Below are 21,841 nucleotides of genomic sequence, written 5' to 3'. Positions count from 1 at the left end.
TTTCAGGTGGTGTATAATTAGACTTGGCAATCCGTGGTTGAGAGGCTTTCAGGTGATGTATCATTAGACTTGGCAATCCGTGGTTGAGAGGCTTTCAGGTGGTGTATAATTAGAAATGGCAATCCGTGGTTGAGAGGCTTTCAGGTGGTGTATCATTAGAATTGGCAATCCGTGGTTGAGAGGCTTTCAGGTGGTGTATCATTAGAGTTGGCAATCCGTTGTTGAGAGGCTTTCAGGTGGTGTATAATTAGAAATGGCAATCCGTGGTTGAGAGGCTTTCAGGTGGTGTATAATTAGACTTGGCAATCCGTGGTTGAGAGGCTTTCCGGTGGTGTATAATTAGAAATGGCAATCCGTGGTTGAGAGGCTTTCAGGTGGTGTATCATTAGAATTGGCAATCCGTGGTTTAGAGGCTTTCAGGTGGTGTATCATTAGAATTGGCAATCTGATGTTGAGAGGCTTTCAGGTGGTGTATAATTAGAAATGGCAATCCGTGGTTGAGAGGCTTTCAGGTGGTGTATCATTAGACTTGGCAATCCGTGGTTGAGAGGCTTTCCGGTGGTGTATAATTAGAAATTGCAATCCGTGGTTTAGAGGCTTTCAGGTGGTGTATAATTAGAAATGGCAATCCGTGGTTGAGAGGCTTTCCGGTGGTGTATAATTAGAAATGGCAATCCGTGGTTGAGAGGCTTTCAGGTGGTGTATCATTAGACTTGGCAATCCGTGGTTGAGAGGCTTTCAGGTGGTGTATCATTAGAATTGGCAATCCGTGGTTGAGAGGCTTTCAGGTGGTGTATCATTAGAAATGGCAATCCGTGGTTGAGAGGCTTTCAGGTGGTGTATCATTAGACTTGGCAATCCCTGGTTGAGAGGCTTTCCGGTGGTGTATAATTAGAAATGGCAATCCGTGGTTGAGAGGCTTTCAGGTGGTGTATCATTAGAATTGGCAATCCGTGGTTGAGAGGCTTTCAGGTGGTGTATAATTAGTGTTGGCATTCCGGGGTTGAGAGGCTTTCAGGTGGTGTATAATTAGAAATGGCAATCCGTGGTTGAGAGGCTTTCAGGTGGTGTTTAATTAGACTTGGCAATCCGTGGTTGAGAGGCTTTCAGGTGGTGTATCATTAGACTTGGCAATCCGTGGTTGAGAGGCTTTCAGGTGGTGTATAATTAGAAATGGCAATCCGTGGTTGAGAGGCTTTCAGGTGGTGTATAATTAGACTTGGCAATCCGTGGTTGAGAGGCTTTCAGGTGATGTATCATTAGACTTGGCAATCCGTGGTTGAGAGGCTTTCAGGTGGTGTATAATTAGAAATGGCAATCCGTGGTTGAGAGGCTTTCAGGTGGTGTATCATTAGAATTGGCAATCCGTGGTTGAGAGGCTTTCAGGTGGTGTATCATTAGAGTTGGCAATCCGTTGTTGAGGGGCTTTCAGGTGGTGTATAATTAGAAATGGCAATCCGTGGTTGAGAGGCTTTCAGGTGGTGTATAATTAGACTTGGCAATCCGTGGTTGAGAGGCTTTCCGGTGGTGTATAATTAGAAATGGCAATCCGTGGTTGAGAGGCTTTCAGGTGGTGTATCATTAGAATTGGCAATCCGTGGTTTAGAGGCTTTCAGGTGGTGTATCATTAGAATTGGCAATCTGATGTTGAGAGGATTTCAGGTGGTGTATAATAAGACTTGGCAATCCGTGGTTGAGAGGCTTTCAGGTGGTCTATAATTAGAAATGGCAATCCGTGGTTGAGAGGCTTTCAGGTTGTGTATCATTAGACTTGGCAATCCGTGGTTGAGAGGCTTTCAGGTGGTGTATCATTAGACTTGGCAATCCGTGGTTGAGAGGCTTTCAGGTGGTGTATAATTAGACTTGGCAATCCGTGGTTGAGAGGCTTTCAGGTGGTGTATCATTAGACTTTGCAATCCGTGGTTGAGAGGCTTTCCGGTGGTGTATAATTAGAAATGGCAATCCGTGGTTGAGAGGCTTTCAGGTGGTGTATCATTAGAATTGGCAATCCGTGGTTGAGAGGCTTTCAGGTGGTGTATCATTAGAATTGGCAATCTGTGGTTGAGAGGCTTTCAGGTGGTGTATCATTAGACATGGCAATCCGTGGTTGAGAGGCTTTCCGGTGGTGTATAATTAGACTTGGCAATCCGTGGTTGAGAGGCTTTCAGGTGGTGTATCATTAGACTTGGCAATCCGTGGTTTAGAGGCTTTCAGGTGGTGTATCATCAGACTTGGCAATCCGTGGTTGAGAGGCTTTCAGGTGGTGTATCATTAGACTTGGCAATCCGTGGTTGAGAGGCTTTCCGGTGGTGTATAATTAGAAATGGCAATCCGTGGTTGAGAGGCTTTCAGGTGGTGTATAATTAGAAATGGCAATCCGTGGTTGAGAGGCTTTCAGGTGGTGTATCATTAGAATTGGCAATCCGTGGTTGAGAGGCTTTCAGGTGGTGTATAATTAGAAATGGCAATCCGTGGTTGAGAGGCTTTCAGGTGGTGTATCATTAGAATTGGCAATCCGTGGTTGAGAGGCTTTCAGGTGGTGTATCATTAGAATTGGCAATCCGTGGTTGAGAGGCTTTCAGGTTGTGTATCATTAGACTTGGCAATCCGTGGTTGAGAGGCTTTCAGGTGGTGTATAATTAGAAATGGCAATCCGTGGTTGAGAGGCTTTCAGGTGGTGTATAATTAGAAATGGCAATCCGTGGTATAGAGGCTTTCAGGTGGTGTATAATTAGACGTGGCCATCCGTGGTTGAGAGGCTTTCCGGTGGTGTATAATTAGAAATGGCAATCCGTGGTTGAGAGGCTTTCAGGTGGTGTATCATTAGAATTAGCAATCCTTGGTTGAGAGGCTTTCATGTGGTGTATCATTAGAATTGGCAATCCGTGGTTGAGAGGCTTTCAGGTGGTGTTTAATTAGACTTGGCAATCCGTGGTTGAGAGGCTTTCAGGTGGTGTATCATTAGACTTGGCAATCCGTGGTTGAGAGGCTTTCAGGTGGTGTTTCATTAGACTTGGCAATCCGTGGTTGAGAGGCTTTCAGTTGGTGTATCATTAGAATTGGCAATCCGTGGTTGAGAGGCTTTCACGTCGTGTTTCATTAGACTTGGCAATCCGTGGTTGAGAGGCTTTCAGGTGGTGTATCATTAGACTTGGCAATCCGTGGTTGAGAGGCTTTCAGGTGGTGTATCATTCGACTTGGAAATCCGTGGTTGAGAGGCTTTCATGTGGTGTTTCATTAGACTTGGCAATCCGTGGTTGAGAGGCTTTCAGGTGGTGTTTCATTAGACTTGGCAATCCGTGGTTGAGAGGCTTTCAGGTGGTGTATCATTAGACTTGGCAATTCGTGGTTGAGAGGCTTTCAGGTGGTGTTTCATTAGAATTGGCAATCCGTGGTTGAGAGGCTTTCAGGTGGTGTATCATTAGACTTGGCAATCCGTGGTTGAGAGGCTTTCAGGTGGTGTATCATTAGAATTGGCAATCCGTGGTTGAGAGGCTTTCATGTGGTGTTTCATTACACTTGGCAATCCGTATTTGAGAGGCTTTCACGTGGTGTTTCATTAGACTTGGCAATCCGTGGTTGAGAGGCTTTCATGTGGTGTATCATTAGAATTGGCAATCCGTGGTTGAGAGGCTTTCACGTCGTGTTTCATTAGACTTGGCAATCCGTGGTTGAGAGGCTATCATGTGGTGTTTCATTAGACTTGGCAATCCGTGGTTGAGAGGCTTTCAGGTGGTATATCATTAGAATTGGCAATCCGTGGTTGAGAGGCTTTCATGTGGTGTTTCATTACACTTGGCAATCCGTGGTTGAGAGGCTTTCAGGTGGTGTATCATTAGACTTGGCAATCCGTGGTTGAGAGGCTTTCAGGTGGTGTATCATTAGAATTGGCAATCCGTGGTTGAGAGGCTTTCACGTCGTGTTTCATTAGACTCGGCAATCCGTGGTTGAGAGGCTTTCAGATGGTGTTTCATTAGAATTGGCAATCCGTGGTTGAGAGGGTTTCTGGTGGTGTATCATTAGAATTGGCAATCCGTGGTTGAGAGGCTTTCACGTCGTGTTTCATTAGACTTGGCAATCCGTGGTTGAGAGGCTTTCAGATGGTGTATCATTAGAAATGGCAATCCGTGATTGAGAGGCTTTCAGATGGTGTTTCATTAGAATTGGCAATCCGTGGTTGAGAGGCTTTCAGGTGGTGTATCATTAGAATTGGCAATCCGTGGTTGAGAGGCTTTCAGATGGTGTTTAATTAGAATTGGCAATCCGTGGTTGAGAGGCTTTCAGGTGGTGTATCATTAGAATTGGCAATCCGTGGTTGAGAGGCTTTAAGGTGGTGTTTCATTAGACTTGGCAATCCGTGGTTGAGAGGCTTTCCGGTGGTGTATAATTAGAAATGGCAATCCGTGGTTGAGAGGCTTTCAGGTGGTGTATCATTAGACTTGGCAATCCGTGGTTGAGAGGCTTTCAGATGGTGTTTCATTAGACTTGGCAATCCGTGGTTGAGAGGCTTTTATGTGGTGTATCATTAGAAATGGCAATCCGTGGTTGAGAGGCTTTCAGGTGGTGTATCATTAGACTTGGCAATCCGTGGTTGAGAGGCTTTCAGATGGTGTATCATTAGACTTGGCAATCCGTGGTTGAGAGGCTTTCAGGTGGTATATCATTAGAATTGGCAATCCGTGGTTGAGAGGCTTTCAGTTGGTGTATCATTAGAATTGGCAATCCGTGGTTGAGAGGCTTTCAGGTGGTGTATCATTAGACTTGGCAATCCGTGGTTGAGAGGCTTTCCGGTGGTGTATCATTAGAATTGGCAATCCGTGGTTGAGAGGCTTTCAGGTGGTATATCATTAGAATTGGCAATCCGTGGTTGAGAGGCTTTCAGTTGGTGTATCATTAGAATTGGCAATCCGTGGTTGAGAGGCTTTCAGGTGGTGTATCATTAGACTTGGCAATCCGTGGTTGAGAGGCTTTCCGGTGGTGTATCATTAGAATTGGCAATCCGTGGTTGAGAGGCTTTCACGTCGTGTTTCATTAGACTTGGCAATCCGTGGTTGAGAGGCTTTCAGATGGTGTTTCATTAGAATTGGCAATCCGTGGTTGAGAGGCTTTACGTTGGTGTATCATTAGAAATGGCAATCCGTGATTGAGAGGCTTTCAGATGGTGTTTCATTAGAATTGGCAATCCGTGGTTGAGAGGCTTTCAGGTTGTGTATCATTAAAATTGGCAATCCGTGGTTGAGAGGCTTTCAGATGGTGTTTAATTAGAATTGGCAATCCGTGGTTGAGAGGCTTTCAGGTGGTGTATAATTAGACTTTGCAATCCGTGGTTGAGAGGCTTTAAGGTGGTGTATCATTAGACTTGGCAATCCGTGGTTGAGAGGCTTTCCGGTGGTGTATAATTAGAAATGGCAATCCGTGGTTGAGAGGCTTTTATGTGGTGTATCATTAGACTTGGCAATCCGTGGTTGAGAGTCTTTTATGTGGTGTATCATTAGAAATGGCAATCCGTGGTTGAGAGGCTTTCAGGTGGTGTTTCATTAGACTTGGCAATCCGTGGTTGAGAGTCTTTTATGTGGTGTATCATTAGACTTGGCAATCCGTGGTTGAGAGTCTTTTATGTGGTGTATAATTAGAAATGGCAATCCGTGGTTGAGAGGCTTTCATGTGGTGTTTCATTAGACTTGGCAATCCGTGATTGAGAGGCTTTCAGGTGGTGTATCATTAGACTTGGCAATCCGTGATTGAGAGGCTTTCAGGTGGTGTATCATTAGACTTGGCAATCCGTGGTTGAGAGGCTTTCAGATGGTGTTTCATTAGAATTGGCAATCCGTGGTTGAGAGGCTTTCAGGTGGTGTATAATTAGACTTGGCAATCCGTGGTTGAGAGGCTTTTATGTGGTGTATCATTAGACTTGGCAATCCGTGGTTGAGAGGCTTTCCGGTGGTGTATAATTAGAAATGGTAATCCGTGGTTGAGAGGCTTTCAGGTGGTGTATCATTAGACTTGGCAATCCGTGGTTGAGAGGCTTTCAGATGGTGTTTCATTAGACTTGGCAATCCGTGGTTGAGAGGCTTTTATGTGGTGTATCATTAGAAATGGCAATCCGTGGTTGAGAGGCGTTCAGGTGGTGTATCATTAAAAATGGCAATCCGTGGTTGAGAGGCGTTCAGGTGGTGTATCATTAGACTTGGCAATCCGTGGTTGAGAGGCTTTCAGATGGTGTTTCATTAGACTTGGCAATCCGTGGTTGAGAGGCTTTCCGGTGGTGTATAATTAGAAATGGCAATCCGTGGTTGAGAGGCTTTCAGGTGGTGTATCATTAGACTTGGCAATCCGTGGTTGAGAGGCTTTCAGGTGGTGTATCATTAGACTTGGCAATCCGTGGTTGAGAGGCTTTCAGGTGGTGTTTCATTAGACTTGGCAATCCGTGGTTGAGAGGCTTTCAGGTGGTGTATCATTAGACTTGGCAATCCGTGGTTGAGAGGCTTTCCGGTGGTGTATATTTAGAAATGGCAATCCGTGGTTGAGAGGTTTTCAGGTGGTGTATAATTAGAATTGGCAATCCGTGGTTGAGAGGCTTTCAGGTGGTGTATCATTAGACTTGGCAATCCGTGGTTGAGAGGCTTTCAGGTGGTGTATAATTAGAAATGGCAATCCGTTGTTGAGAGGCGTTCAGGTGGTGTATAATTAGAAATGGCAATCCGTGGTTGAGAGGCTTTCAGGTGGTGTATAATTAGACTTGGCAATCCGTGGTTGAGAGGCTTTCCGGTGGTGTATAATTAGAATTGGCCATCCGTGGTTGAGAGGCTTTCAGGTGGTGTATCATTAGAATATGCAATCTGTGGTTTAGAGGCTTTCAGGTGGTGTATCATTAGAATTGGCAATCCGTGGTTGAGAGGCTTTCAGATGGTGTTTCATTAGACTTGGCAATCCGTGGTTGAGAGGCTTTCCGGTGGTGTACAATTAGAAATGGCAATCCGTGTTTTAGAGGCTTTCAGGTGGTGTATCATTAGACTTGGCAATCCGTGGTTGAGAGGCTTTCAGGTGGTGTATAATTAGAAATGGCAATCCGTGGTTGAGAGGCTTTCAGGTGGTGTATCATTAGACTTGGCAATCCGTGGTTGAGAGGCTTTCACGTGGTGTATCATTAGAATTGGCAATCCGTGGTTGAGAGGCTTTCAGGTGGTGTATCATTAGAATTGGCAATCCGTGGTTAAGAGGCTTTCAGGTGGTGTATCATTAGACTTGGCAATCCGTGGTTTAGAGGCTTTCCGGTGGTGTATAATTAGAAATGGCAATCCGTGGTTGAGAGGCTTTCAGGTGGTGTATAATTAGAAATGGCAATCCGTGGTTGAGAGGCTTTCCGGTGGTGTATAATTAGAAATGGCAATCCGTGGTTGAGAGGCTTTCAGGTGGTGTATCATTAGACTTGGCAATCCGTGGTTGAGAGGCTTTCAGGTGGTGTATCATTAGAATTGGCAATCCGTGGTTGAGAGGCTTTCAGGTGGTGTATCATTAGAAATGGCAATCCGTGGTTGAGAGGCTTTCAGGTGGTGTATCATTAGACTTGGCAATCCCTGGTTGAGAGGCTTTCCGGTGGTGTATAATTAGAAATGGCAATCCGTGGTTGAGAGGCTTTCAGGTGGTGTATCATTAGAATTGGCAATCCGTGGTTGAGAGGCTTTCAGGTGGTGTATCATTAGACTTGGCAATCCGGGGTTGAGAGGCTTTCAGGTGGTGTATAATTAGAAATGGCAATCCGTGGTTGAGAGGCTTTCAGGTGGTGTTTAATTAGACTTGGCAATCCGTGGTTTAGAGGCTTTCAGGTGGTGTATCATTAGACTTGGCAATCCGTGGTTGAGAGGCTTTCAGGTGGTGTATAATTAGAATTGGCAATCCGTGGTTGAGAGGCTTTCAGGTGGTGTATAATTAGACTTGGCAATCCGTGGTTGAGAGGCTTTCAGGTGATGTATCATTAGACTTGGCAATCCGTGGTTGAGAGGCTTTAAAGTGGTGTATAATTAGAAATGGCAATCCGTGGTTGAGAGGCTTTCAGGTGGTGTATCATTAGAATTGGCAATCCGTGGTTGAGAGGCTTTCAGGTGGTGTATCATTAGAGTTGGCAATCCGTGGTTGAGAGGCTTTCAGGTGGTGTATAATTAGAAATGGCAATCCGTGGTTGAGAGGCTTTCAGGTGGTGTATAATTAGACTTGGCAATCCGTGGTTGAGAGGCTTTCCGGTGGTGTATAATTAGAAATGGCAATCCGTGGTTGAGAGGCTTTCAGGTGGTGTATCATTAGAATTGGCAAAATGTGGTTTAGAGGCTTTCAGGTGGTGTATCATTAGAATTGGCAATCTGTGGTTGAGAGGCTTTCAGGTGGTGTATAATAAGACTTGGCAATCCGTGGTTGAGAGGCTTTCCGGTGGTCTATAATTAGAAATGGCAATCCGTGGTTGAGAGGCTTTCAGGTTGTGTATCATTAGACTTGGCAATCCGTGGTTGAGAGGCTTTCAGGTGGTGTATAATTAGACTTGGCAATCCGTGGTTGAGAGGCTTTCAGGTGGTGTATCATTAGACTTTGCAATCCGTGGTTGAGAGGCTTTCCGGTGGTGTATAATTAGAAATGGCAATCCGTGGTTGAGAGGCTTTCAGGTGGTGTATCATTAGAATTGGCAATCTGTGGTTGAGAGGCTTTCAGGTGGTGTATCATTAGACTTGGCAATCCGTGGTTGAGAGGCTTTCCGGTGGTGTATAATTAGAAATGGCAATCCGTGGTTGAGAGGCTTTCAGGTGGTGTATCATTAGACTTGGCAATCCGTGGTTGAGAGGCTTTCAGGTGGTGTATCATCAGACTTGGCAATCCGTGGTTGAGAGGCTTTCAGGTGGTGTATCATTAGAATTGGCAATCCGTGGTTGAGAGGCTTTCCGGTGGTGTATAATTAGAAATGGCAATCCGTGGTTGAGAGGCTTTCAGGTGGTGTATAATTAGAAATGGAAATCCGTGGTTGAGAGGCTTTCAGGTGGTGTATCATTAGAATTGGCAATCCGTGGTTGAGAGGCTTTCAGGTGGTGTATAATTAGAAATGGCAATCCGTGGTTGAGAGGCTTTCAGGTGGTGTATCATTAGAATTGGCAATCCGTGGTTGAGAGGCTTTCAGGTGGTGTATCATTAGAATTGGCAATCCGTGGTTGAGAGTCTTTCAGGTTGTGTATCATTAGACTTGGCAATCCGTGGTTGAGAGGCTTTCAGGTGGTGTATAATTAGAAATGGCAATCCGTGGTTGAGAGGCTTTCAGGTGGTGTATAATTAGAAATGGCAATCCGTGGTATAGAGGCTTTCAGGTGGTATATAATTAGACGTGGCCATCCGTGGTTGAGAGGCTTTCCGGTGGTGTATAATTAGAAATGGCAATCCGTGGTTGAGAGGCTTTCAGGTGGTGTATCATTAGAATTGGCAATCCGTGGTTGAGAGGCTTTCAGGTGGTGTATCATTAGAATTGGCAATCTGTGGTTGAGAGGCTTTCAGGTGGTGTATCATTAGACTTGGCAATACGTGGTTGAGAGGCTTTCCGGTGGTGTATAATTAGAAATTGCAATCCGTGGTTGAGAGGCTTTCAGGTGGTGTATAATTAGAATTGGCAATCTGTGGTTGAGAGGCTTTCAGGTGGTGTATCATTAGACTTGGCAATACGTGGTTGAGAGGCTTTCCGGTGGTGTATAATTAGAAATGGCAATCCGTGGTATAGAGGCTTTCAGGTGGTATATAATTAGACGTGGCCATCCGTGGTTGAGAGGCTTTCCGGTGGTGTATAATTAGAAATGGCAATCCGTGGTTGAGAGGCTTTCAGGTGGTGTATCATTAGAATTGGCAATCCGTGGTTGAGAGGCTTTCAGGTGGTGTATCATTAGAATTGGCAATCTGTGGTTGAGAGGCTTTCAGGTGGTGTATCATTAGACTTGGCAATACGTGGTTGAGAGGCTTTCCGGTGGTGTATAATTAGAAATTGCAATCCGTGGTTGAGAGGCTTTCAGGTGGTGTATAATTAGAATTGGCAATCTGTGGTTGAGAGGCTTTCAGGTGGTGTATCATTAGACTTGGCAATACGTGGTTGAGAGGCTTTCCGGTGGTGTATAATTAGAAATGGCAATCCGTGGTTGAGAGGCTTTCAGGTGGTGTATCATTAGAATTGGCAATCCGTGGTTAAGAGGCTTTCAGGTGGTGTATCATTAGACTTGGCAATCCGTGGTTGAGAGGCTTTCCGGTGGTGTATAATTAGAAATTGCAATCCGTGGTTGAGAGGCTTTCAGGTGGTGTATAATTAGAAATGGCAATCCGTGGTTGAGAGGCTTTCCGGTGGTGTATAATTAGAAATGGCAATCCGTGGTTGAGAGGCTTTCAGGTGGTGTATCATTAGACCTGGCAATCCGTGGTTGAGAGGCTTTCAGGTGGTGTATCATTAGAATTGGCAATCCGTGGTTGAGAGGCTTTCAGGTGGTGTATCATTAGAAATGGCAATCCGTGGTTGAGAGGCTTTCAGGTGGTGTATCATTAGACTTTGCAATCCGTGGTTGAGAGGCTTTCCGGTGGTGTATAATTAGAAATGGCAATCCGTGGTTGAGAGGCTTTCAGGTGGTGTATCATTAGACTTGGCAATCCGTGGTTGAGAGGCTTTCAGGTGGTGTATCATTAGACTTGGCATTCCGTGGTTGAGAGGCTTTCAGGTGGTGTATAATTAGAAATGGCAATCCGTGGTTGAGAGGCTTTCAGGTGGTGTTTAATTAGACTTGGCAATCCGTGGTTTAGAGGCTTTCAGGTGGTGTATCATTAGACTTGGCAATCCGTGGTTGAGAGGCTTTCAGGTGGTGTATAATTAGAAATGGCAATCCGTGGTTGAGAGGCTTTCAGGTTGTGTATCATTAGACTTTGCAATCCGTGGTTGAGAGGCTTTCAGGTGGTGTATCATTAGACTTGGCAATCCGTGGTTGAGAGGCTTTCCGGTGGTGTATAATTAGAAATGGCAATCCGTGGTTGAGAGGCTTTCAGGTGGTGTATCATTAGACTTGGCCATCCGTGCTTGAGAGGCTTTCCGGTGGTGTATAATTAGAAATGGCAATCCGTGGTTGAGAGGCTTTCAGGTGGTGTATCATTAGAATTGGCAATCCGTGGATGAGAGGCTTTCAGGTGGTGTATCATTAGAATTGGCAATCCGTGGTTGAGAGGCTTTCAGGTGGTGTATAATTAGAAATGGCAATCCGTGGTTGAGAGGCTTTCAGGTGGTGTATAATTAGAATTGGCAATCCGTGATTGAGAGGCTTTCAGGTGGTGTATAATTAGAAATGGCAATCCGTGGTTGAGAGGCTTTCAGGTGGTGTATCATTAGAATTGGCAATCCGTGGTTGAGAGGCTTTCCGGTGGTGTATAATTAGAAATGGCAATCCGTGGTTGAGAGGCTTTCAGGTGGTGTATCATTAGAATTGGCAATCCGTGGTTGAGAGGCTTTCAGGTGGTGTATCATTAGACTTGGCAATCCGTGGTTGAGAGGCTTTCAGGTGGTGTATAATTAGACTTGGCAATCCGTGGTTGAGAGGCTTTCAGGTGGTGTATAATTAGAAATGGCAATCCGTGGTTGAGAGGCTTTACGGTGGTGTATAATTAGAAATGGCAATCCGTGGTTGAGAGGCTTTCCGGTGGTGTATAATTAGAAATGGCAATCCGTGGTTGAGAGGCTTTCAGGTGGTGTATCATTAGAATTGGCAATCCGTGGTTGAGAGGTTTTCAGGTGGTGTATCATTAGAATTTGCAATCTGTGGTTGAGAGGCTTTCAGGTGGTGTATCATTAGACTTGGCAATCCGTGGTTGAGAGGCTTTCCGGTGGTGTATAATTAGAAATGGCAATCCGTGGTTGAGAGGCTTTCAGGTGGTGTATCATTAGACTTGGCAATCCGAGGTTGAGAGGCTTTCCGGTGGTGTATAATTAGAAATGGCAATCCGTGGTTGAGAGGCTTTCAGGTGGTGTATAATTAGAAATGGCAATCCGTGGTTGAGTGGCTTTCAGGTGGTGTATCATTAGAATTGACAATCCGTGGTTGAGAGGCTTTCCGTTGGTGTATCATTAGACTTGGCAATCCGTGGTTGAGAGGCTTTCATGTGGTTTTTCATTAGACTTGGCAATCCGTGGTTGAGAGGCTTTCAGGTGGTGTATAATTAGACTTGGCAATCCGTGGTTGAGAGGCTTTTCGGTTGTGTAATATTAGAAATGGCAATCCGTGGTTGAGAGGCTTTCAGGTGGTGTATCATTAGAATTGGCTATCCGTGATTGAGAGGCTTTCAGGTGGTGTATCATTAGAATTGGCAATCCGTGGTTGAGAGGCTTTCAGATGGTGTTTCATTAGACTTGGCAATCCGTGGTTGAGAGGCTTTCCGGTGGTGTATAATTAGAAATGGCAATCCGTGGTTGAGAGGCTTTCAGGTTGTGTATAATTAGACTTGGCAATCCGTGGTTGAGAGGCTTTCAGGTGGTGTATCATTAGACTTGGCAATCCGTGGTTGAGAGGCTTTCAGGTGGTGTATCATTAGACTTGGCAATCCGTGGTTGAGAGGCTTTCCGGTGGTGTATAATTAGAAATGGCAATCCGTTGTTGAGAGGCTTTCAGGTGGTGTATCATTAGAATTGGCAATCCGTGGTTGAGAGGCTTTCAGGTGGTGTATAATTAGAAATGGCAATCCGTGGTTGAGAGGCTTTCAGGTGGTGTATAATTAGAAATGGCAATCCGTGGTTGAGAGGCTTTCAGGTGGTGTATCATTAGAATTGGCAATCCGTGGTTGAGAGGCTTTCAGGTGGTGTATCATTAGAATTGGCAATCTGTGGTTGAGAGGCTTTCAGGTGGTGTATCATTAGACTTGGCAATCCGTGGTTGAGAGGCTTTCCGGTTGTGTATAATTAGAAATGGCAATCCGTGGTTGAGAGGCTTTCAGGTGGTGTACCATTAGACTTGGCAATCCGTGGTTGAGAGGCTTTCAGGTGGTGTATCATTAGAATTGGCAATCCGTGGTTAAGAGGCTTTCAGGTGGTGTATTATTAGACTTGGCAATCCGTGGTTGAGAGGCTTTCCGGTGGTGTATAATTAGAAATTGCAATCCGTGGTTGAGAGGCTTTCAGGTGGTGTATAATTAGAAATGGCAATCCGTGGTTGAGAGGCTTTCCGGTGGTGTATAATTAGAAATGGCAATCCGTGGTTGAGAGGCTTTCAGGTGGTGTATCATTAGACCTGGCAATCCGTGGTTGAGAGGCTTTCAGGTGGTGTATCATTAGAATTGGCAATCCGTGGTTGAGAGGCTTTCAGGTGGTGTATCATTAGAAATGGCAATCCGTGGTTGAGAGGCTTTCAGGTGGTGTATCATTAGACTTTGCAATCCGTGGTTGAGAGGCTTTCCGGTGGTGTATAATTAGAAATGGCAATCCGTGGTTGAGAGGCTTTCAGTTGGTGTATCATTAGACTTGGCAATCCGTGGTTGAGAGGCTTTCAGGTGGTGTATCATTAGACTTGGCAATCCGTGGTTGAGAGGCTTTCAGGTGGTGTATAATTAGAAATGGCAATCCGTGGTTGAGAGGCTTTCAGGTGGTGTTTAATTAGACTTGGCAATCCGTGGTTTAGAGGCTTTCAGGTGGTGTATCATTAGACTTGGCAATCCGTGGTTGAGAGGCTTTCAGGTGGTGTATAATTAGAAATGGAAATCCGTGGTTGAGAGGCTTTCAGGTTGTGTATCATTAGACTTGGCAATCCGTGGTTGAGAGGCTTTCAGGTGGTGTATCATTAGACTTGGCAATCCGTGGTTGAGAGGCTTTCCGGTGGTGTATAATTAGAAATGGCAATTCGTGGTTGAGAGGCTTTCAGGTGGTGTATCATTAGACTTGGCCATCCGTGGTTGAGAGGCTTTCCGGTGGTGTATAATTAGAAATGGCAATCCGTGGTTGAGAGGCTTTCAGGTGGTGTATCATTAGAATTGGCAATCCGTGGTTGAGAGGCTTTCAGGTGGTGTATCATTAGAATTGGCAATCCGTGGTTGAGAGGCTTTCAGGTGGTGTATAATTAGAAATGGCAATCCGTGGTTGAGAGGCTTTCAGGTGGTGTATAATTAGAAATGGAAATCCGTGGTTGAGAGGCTTTCAGGTGGTGTATCATTAGAATTGGCAATCTGTGGTTGAGAGGCTTTCAGGTGGTGTATCATTAGACTTGGCAATCCGTGGTTGAGAGGCTTTCCGGTGGTGTATAATTAGAAATGGCAATCCGTGGTTGAGAGGCTTTCAGGTGGTGTATCATTAGACTTGGCAATCCGTGGTTGAGAGGCTTTCAGGTGGTGTATCATCAGACTTGGCAATCCGTGGTTGAGAGGCTTTCAGGTGGTGTATCATTAGAATTGGCAATCCGTGGTTGAGAGGCTTTCCGGTGGTGTATAATTAGAAATGGCAATCCGTGGTTGAGAGGCTTTCAGGTGGTGTATAATTAGAAATGGAAATCCGTGGTTGAGAGGCTTTCAGGTGGTGTATCATTAGAATTGGCAATCCGTGGTTGAGAGGCTTTCAGGTGGTGTATAATTAGAAATGGCAATCCGTGGTTGAGAGGCTTTCAGGTGGTGTATCATTAGAATTGGCAATCCGTGGTTGAGAGGCTTTCAGGTGGTGTATCATTAGAATTGGCAATCCGTGGTTGAGAGTCTTTCAGGTTGTGTATCATTAGACTTGGCAATCCGTGGTTGAGAGGCTTTCAGGTGGTGTATAATTAGAAATGGCAATCCGTGGTTGAGAGGCTTTCAGGTGGTGTATAATTAGAAATGGCAATCCGTGGTATAGAGGCTTTCAGGTGGTATATAATTAGACGTGGCCATCCGTGGTTGAGAGGCTTTCCGGTGGTGTATAATTAGAAATGGCAATCCGTGGTTGAGAGGCTTTCAGGTGGTGTATCATTAGAATTGGCAATCCGTGGTTGAGAGGCTTTCAGGTGGTGTATCATTAGAATTGGCAATCTGTGGTTGAGAGGCTTTCAGGTGGTGTATCATTAGACTTGGCAATACGTGGTTGAGAGGCTTTCCGGTGGTGTATAATTAGAAATTGCAATCCGTGGTTGAGAGGCTTTAAGGTGGTGTATAATTAGAATTGGCAATCTGTGGTTGAGAGGCTTTCAGGTGGTGTATCATTAGACTTGGCAATACGTGGTTGAGAGGCTTTCCGGTGGTGTATAATTAGAAATGGCAATCCGTGGTATAGAGGCTTTCAGGTGGTATATAATTAGACGTGGCCATCCGTGGTTGAGAGGCTTTCCGGTGGTGTATAATTAGAAATGGCAATCCGTGGTTGAGAGGCTTTCAGGTGGTGTATCATTAGAATTGGCAATCCGTGGTTGAGAGGCTTTCAGGTGGTGTATCATTAGAATTGGCAATCTGTGGTTGAGAGGCTTTCAGGTGGTGTATCATTAGACTTGGCAATACGTGGTTGAGAGGCTTTCCGGTGGTGTATAATTAGAAATTGCAATCCGTGGTTGAGAGGCTTTCAGGTGGTGTATAATTAGAATTGGCAATCTGTGGTTGAGAGGCTTTCAGGTGGTGTATCATTAGACTTGGCAATACGTGGTTGAGAGGCTTTCCGGTGGTGTATAATTAGAAATGGCAATCCGTGGTTGAGAGGCTTTCAGGTGGTGTATCATTAGAATTGGCAATCCGTGGTTAAGAGGCTTTCAGGTGGTGTATCATTAGACTTGGCAATCCGTGGTTGAGAGGCTTTCCGGTGGTGTATAATTAGAAATTGCAATCCGTGGTTGAGAGGCTTTCAGGTGGTGTATAATTAGAAATGGCAATCCGTGGTTGAGAGGCTTTCCGGTGGTGTATAATTAGAAATGGCAATCCGTGGTTGAGAGGCTTTCAGGTGGTGTATCATTAGACCTGGCAATCCGTGGTTGAGAGGCTTTCAGGTGGTGTATCATTAGAATTGGCAATCCGTGGTTGAGAGGCTTTCAGGTGGTGTATCATTAGAAATGGCAATCCGTGGTTGAGAGGCTTTCAGGTGGTGTATCATTAGACTTTGCAATCCGTGGTTGAGAGGCTTTCCGGTGGTGTATAATTAGAAATGGCAATCCGTGGTTGAGAGGCTTTCAGGTGGTGTATCATTAGACTTGGCAATCCGTGGTTGAGAGGCTTTCAGGTGGTGTATCATTAGACTTGGCATTCCGTGGTTGAGAGGCTTTCAGGTGGTGTATAATTAGAAATGGCAATCCGTGGTTGAGAGGCTTTCAGGTGGTGTTTAATTAGACTTGGCAATCCGTGGTTTAGAGGCTTTCAGGTGGTGTATCATTAGACTTGGCAATCCGTGGTTGAGAGGCTTTCAGGTGGTGTATAATTAGAAATGGCAATCCGTGGTTGAGAGGCTTTCAGGTTGTGTATCATTAGACTTTGCAATCCGTGGTTGAGAGGCTTTCAGGTGGTGTATCATTAGACTTGGCAATCCGTGGTTGAGAGGCTTTCCGGTGGTGTATAATTAGAAATGGCAATCCGTGGTTGAGAGGCTTTCAGGTGGTGTATCATTAGACTTGGCCATCCGTGCTTGAGAGGCTTTCCGGTGGTGTATAATTAGAAATGGCAATCCGTGGTTGAGAGGCTTTCAGGTGGTGTATCATTAGAATTGGCAATCCGTGGATGAGAGGCTTTCAGGTGGTGTATCATTAGAATTGGCAATCCGTGGTTGAGAGGCTTTCAGGTGGTGTATAATTAGAAATGGCAATCCGTGGTTGAGAGGCTTTCAGGTGGTGTATAATTAGAATTGGCAATCCGTGATTGAGAGGCTTTCAGGTGGTGTATAATTAGAAATGGCAATCCGTGGTTGAGAGGCTTTCAGGTGGTGTATCATTAGAATTGGCAATCCGTGGTTGAGAGGCTTTCCGGTGGTGTATAATTAGAAATGGCAATCCGTGGTTGAGAGGCTTTCAGGTGGTGTATCATTAGAATTGGCAATCCGTGGTTGAGAGGCTTTCAGGTGGTGTATCATTAGACTTGGCAATCCGTGGTTGAGAGGCTTTCAGGTGGTGTATAATTAGACTTGGCAATCCGTGGTTGAGAGGCTTTCAGGTGGTGTATAATTAGAAATGGCAATCCGTGGTTGAGAGGCTTTACGGTGGTGTATAATTAGAAATGGCAATCCGTGGTTGAGAGGCTTTCCGGTGGTGTATAATTAGAAATGGCAATCCGTGGTTGAGAGGCTTTCAGGTGGTGTATCATTAGAATTGGCAATCCGTGGTTGAGAGGTTTTCAGGTGGTGTATCATTAGAATTTGCAATCTGTGGTTGAGAGGCTTTCAGGTGGTGTATCATTAGACTTGGCAATCCGTGGTTGAGAGGCTTTCCGGTGGTGTATAATTAGAAATGGCAATCCGTGGTTGAGAGGCTTTCAGGTGGTGTATCATTAGACTTGGCAATCCGAGGTTGAGAGGCTTTCCGGTGGTGTATAATTAGAAATGGCAATCCGTGGTTGAGAGGCTTTCAGGTGGTGTATAATTAGAAATGGCAATCCGTGGTTGAGTGGCTTTCAGGTGGTGTATCATTAGAATTGACAATCCGTGGTTGAGAGGCTTTCCGTTGGTGTATCATTAGACTTGGCAATCCGTGGTTGAGAGGCTTTCATGTGGTTTTTCATTAGACTTGGCAATCCGTGGTTGAGAGGCTTTCAGGTGGTGTATAATTAGACTTGGCAATCCGTGGTTGAGAGGCTTTTCGGTTGTGTAATATTAGAAATGGCAATCCGTGGTTGAGAGGCTTTCAGGTGGTGTATCATTAGAATTGGCTATCCGTGATTGAGAGGCTTTCAGGTGGTGTATCATTAGAATTGGCAATCCGTGGTTGAGAGGCTTTCAGATGGTGTTTCATTAGACTTGGCAATCCGTGGTTGAGAGGCTTTCCGGTGGTGTATAATTAGAAATGGCAATCCGTGGTTGAGAGGCTTTCAGGTTGTGTATAATTAGACTTGGCAATCCGTGGTTGAGAGGCTTTCAGGTGGTGTATCATTAGACTTGGCAATCCGTGGTTGAGAGGCTTTCAGGTGGTGTATCATTAGACTTGGCAATCCGTGGTTGAGAGGCTTTCCGGTGGTGTATAATTAGAAATGGCAATCCGTTGTTGAGAGGCTTTCAGGTGGTGTATCATTAGAATTGGCAATCCGTGGTTGAGAGGCTTTCAGGTGGTGTATAATTAGAAATGGCAATCCGTGGTTGAGAGGCTTTCAGGTGGTGTATAATTAGAAATGGCAATCCGTGGTTGAGAGGCTTTCAGGTGGTGTATCATTAGAATTGGCAATCCGTGGTTGAGAGGCTTTCAGGTGGTGTATCATTAGAATTGGCAATCTGTGGTTGAGAGGCTTTCAGGTGGTGTATCATTAGACTTGGCAATCCGTGGTTGAGAGGCTTTCCGGTTGTGTATAATTAGAAATGGCAATCCGTGGTTGAGAGGCTTTCAGGTGGTGTACCATTAGACTTGGCAATCCGTGGTTGAGAGGCTTTCAGGTGGTGTATCATTAGAATTGGCAATCCGTGGTTAAGAGGCTTTCAGGTGGTGTATTATTAGACTTGGCAATCCGTGGTTGAGAGGCTTTCCGGTGGTGTATAATTAGAAATTGCAATCCGTGGTTGAGAGGCTTTCAGGTGGTGTATAATTAGAAATGGCAATCCGTGGTTGAGAGGCTTTCCGGTGGTGTATAATTAGAAATGGCAATCCGTGGTTGAGAGGCTTTCAGGTGGTGTATCATTAGACCTGGCAATCCGTGGTTGAGAGGCTTTCAGGTGGTGTATCATTAGAATTGGCAATCCGTGGTTGAGAGGCTTTCAGGTGGTGTATCATTAGAAATGGCAATCCGTGGTTGAGAGGCTTTCAGGTGGTGTATCATTAGACTTTGCAATCCGTGGTTGAGAGGCTTTCCGGTGGTGTATAATTAGAAATGGCAATCCGTGGTTGAGAGGCTTTCAGTTGGTGTATCATTAGACTTGGCAATCCGTGGTTGAGAGGCTTTCAGGTGGTGTATCATTAGACTTGGCAATCCGTGGTTGAGAGGCTTTCAGGTGGTGTATAATTAGAAATGGCAATCCGTGGTTGAGAGGCTTTCAGGTGGTGTTTAATTAGACTTGGCAATCCGTGGTTTAGAGGCTTTCAGGTGGTGTATCATTAGACTTGGCAATCCGTGGTTGAGAGGCTTTCAGGTGGTGTATAATTAGAAATGGCAATCCGTGGTTGAGAGGCTTTCAGGTTGTGTATCATTAGACTTGGCAATCCGTGGTTGAGAGGCTTTCAGGTGGTGTATCATTAGACTTGGCAATCCGTGGTTGAGAGGCTTTCCGGTGGTGTATAATTAGAAATGGCAATTCGTGGTTGAGAGGCTTTCAGGTGGTGTATCATTAGACTTGGCCATCCGTGGTTGAGAGGCTTTCCGGTGGTGTATAATTAGAAATGGCAATCCGTGGTTGAGAGGCTTTCAGGTGGTGTATCATTAGAATTGGCAATCCGTGGTTGAGAGGCTTTCAGGTGGTGTATCATTAGAATTGGCAATCCGTGGTTGAGAGGCTTTCAGGTGGTGTATAATTAGAAATGGCAATCCGTGGTTGAGAGGCTTTCAGGTGGTGTATAATTAGAATTGGCAATCCGTGATTGAGAGGCTTTCAGGTGGTGTATAATTAGAAATGGCAATCCGTGGTTGAGAGGCTTTCAGGTGGTGTATAATTAGAATTGGCAATCCGTGGTTGAGAGGCTTTCCGGTGATGTATAATTAGAAATGGCAATCCGTGGTTGAGAGGCTTTCAGGTGGTGTATCATTAGAATTGGCAATCCGTGGTTGAGAGGCTTTCAGGTGGTGTATCATTAGACTTGGCAATCCGTGGTTGAGAGGCTTTCAGGTGGTGTATCATTAGACTTGGCAATCCGTGGTTGAGAGGCTTTCAGGTAGTGTATAATTAGAAATGGCAATCCGTGGTTGAGAGGCTTTACGGTGGTGTATAATTAGAAATGGCAATCCGTGGTTGAGAGGCTTTCCGGTGGTGTATAATTAGAAATGGCAATCCGTGGTTGAGAGGCTTTCAGGTGGTGTATCATTAGAATTGGCAATCCGTGGTTGAGAGGCTTTCAGGTGGTGTATCATTAGACTTGGCAATCCGTGGTTGAGAGGCTTTCCGGTGGTGTATAATTAGAAATGGCAATCCGTGGTTGAGAGGCTTTCAGGTTGTGTATCATTAGACATGGCAATCCGTGGTTGAGAGGCTTTCAGGTGGTGTATAATTAGAATTGGCAATCCGTGGTTGAGAGGCTTTCCGGTGGTGTATAATTAGAAATGGCAATCCGTGGTTGAGAGGCTTTCAGGTGGTGTATCATTAGAAATGGCAATCCGTGGTTGAGAGGCTTTCAGGTGGTGTATCATTAGACTTGTCAATCCGTGGTTGAGAGGCTTTCAGGTGGTGTATCATTAGACTTGGCAATCCGTGGTTGAGAGGCTTTCAGGTGGTGTATCATTAGACTTGGCAATCCGTGGTTGAGAGGCTTTCCGGTGGTGTACAATTAGAAATGGCAATCCGTGGTTGAGAGGCTTTCAGGTGGTGTATCATTAGAATTGGCAATCCGTGGTTGAGAGGCTTTCCGGTGGTGTATAATTAGAAATGGCAATCCGTGGTTGAGAGGCTTTCAGGTGGTGTATCATTAGACTTGGCAATCCGTGGTTGAGAGGCTTTCCGGTGGTGTATAGTTAGAAATGGCAATCTGTGGTTGAGAGGCTTTCAGGTGGTGTATCATTAGACTTGGCAATCCGTGGTTGAGAGGCTTTCAGGTGGTGTATCATAAGACTTGGCAATCCGTGGTTGAGAGGCTTTCAGGTGGTGTATCATTAGACTTGGCAATCCGTGGTTGAGAGGCTTTCCGGTGGTGTATAATTAGAAATGGCAATCCGTGGTTGAGAGGCTTTCAGGTGGTGTATCATTAGACTTGGCCATCCGTGGTTGAGAGGCTTTCCGGTGGTGTATAATTAGAAATGGCAATCCGTGGTTGAGAGGCTTTCAGGTGGTGTATCATTAGAATTGGCAATCCGTGGTTGAGAGGCTTTCAGGTGGTGTATCATTAGAATTGGCAATCCGTGGTTGAGAGGCTTTCCGGTGGTGTATAATTAGAAATGGCAATCCGTGGTTGAGAGGCTTTCAGGTGGTGTATCATTAGAATTGGCAATCCGTGATTGAGAGGCTTTCAGGTGGTGTATAATTAGAAATGGCAATCCGTGGTTGAGAGGCTTTCAGGTGGTGTATCATTAGAATTGGCAATCCGTGGTTGAGAGGCTTTCCGGTGGTGTATAATTAGAAATGGCAATCCGTGGTTGAGAGGCTTTCAGGTGGTGTATTATTAGACTTGGCAATCCGTGGTTGAGAGGCTTTCAGGTGGTGTATCATTAGACTTGGCAATCCGTGGTTGAGAGGCTTTCAGGTGGTGTATCATTAGACTTGGCAATCCGTGGTTGAGAGGCTTTCAGGTGGTGTATAATTAGAAATGGCAATCCGTGGTTGAGAGGCTTTCAGGTGGTGTATAATTAGAAATGGCAATCCGTGGTTGAGAGGCTTTCAGGTGGTGTATAATTAGAAATGGCAATCCGTGGTTGAGAGGCTTTCAGGTGGTGTATCATTAGAATTGGCAATCCGTGGTTGAGAGGCTTTCAGGTGGTGTATCATTAGACTTGGCAATCCGTGGTTGAGAGGCTTTCAGGTGGTGTATCATTAGACTTGGCAATCCGTGGTTGAGAGGCTTTCCGGTGGTGTATAATTAGAAATGGGAATCCGTGG

This window comes from Euprymna scolopes, chromosome 14 (assembly GCF_053919585.1).
Source record: "Euprymna scolopes isolate OS-2025 chromosome 14, ASM5391958v1, whole genome shotgun sequence".
Taxonomy (NCBI): Eukaryota; Metazoa; Mollusca; class Cephalopoda; order Sepiida; family Sepiolidae; genus Euprymna; species Euprymna scolopes.
Note: the sequence above shows the minus strand (reverse complement) of the source record.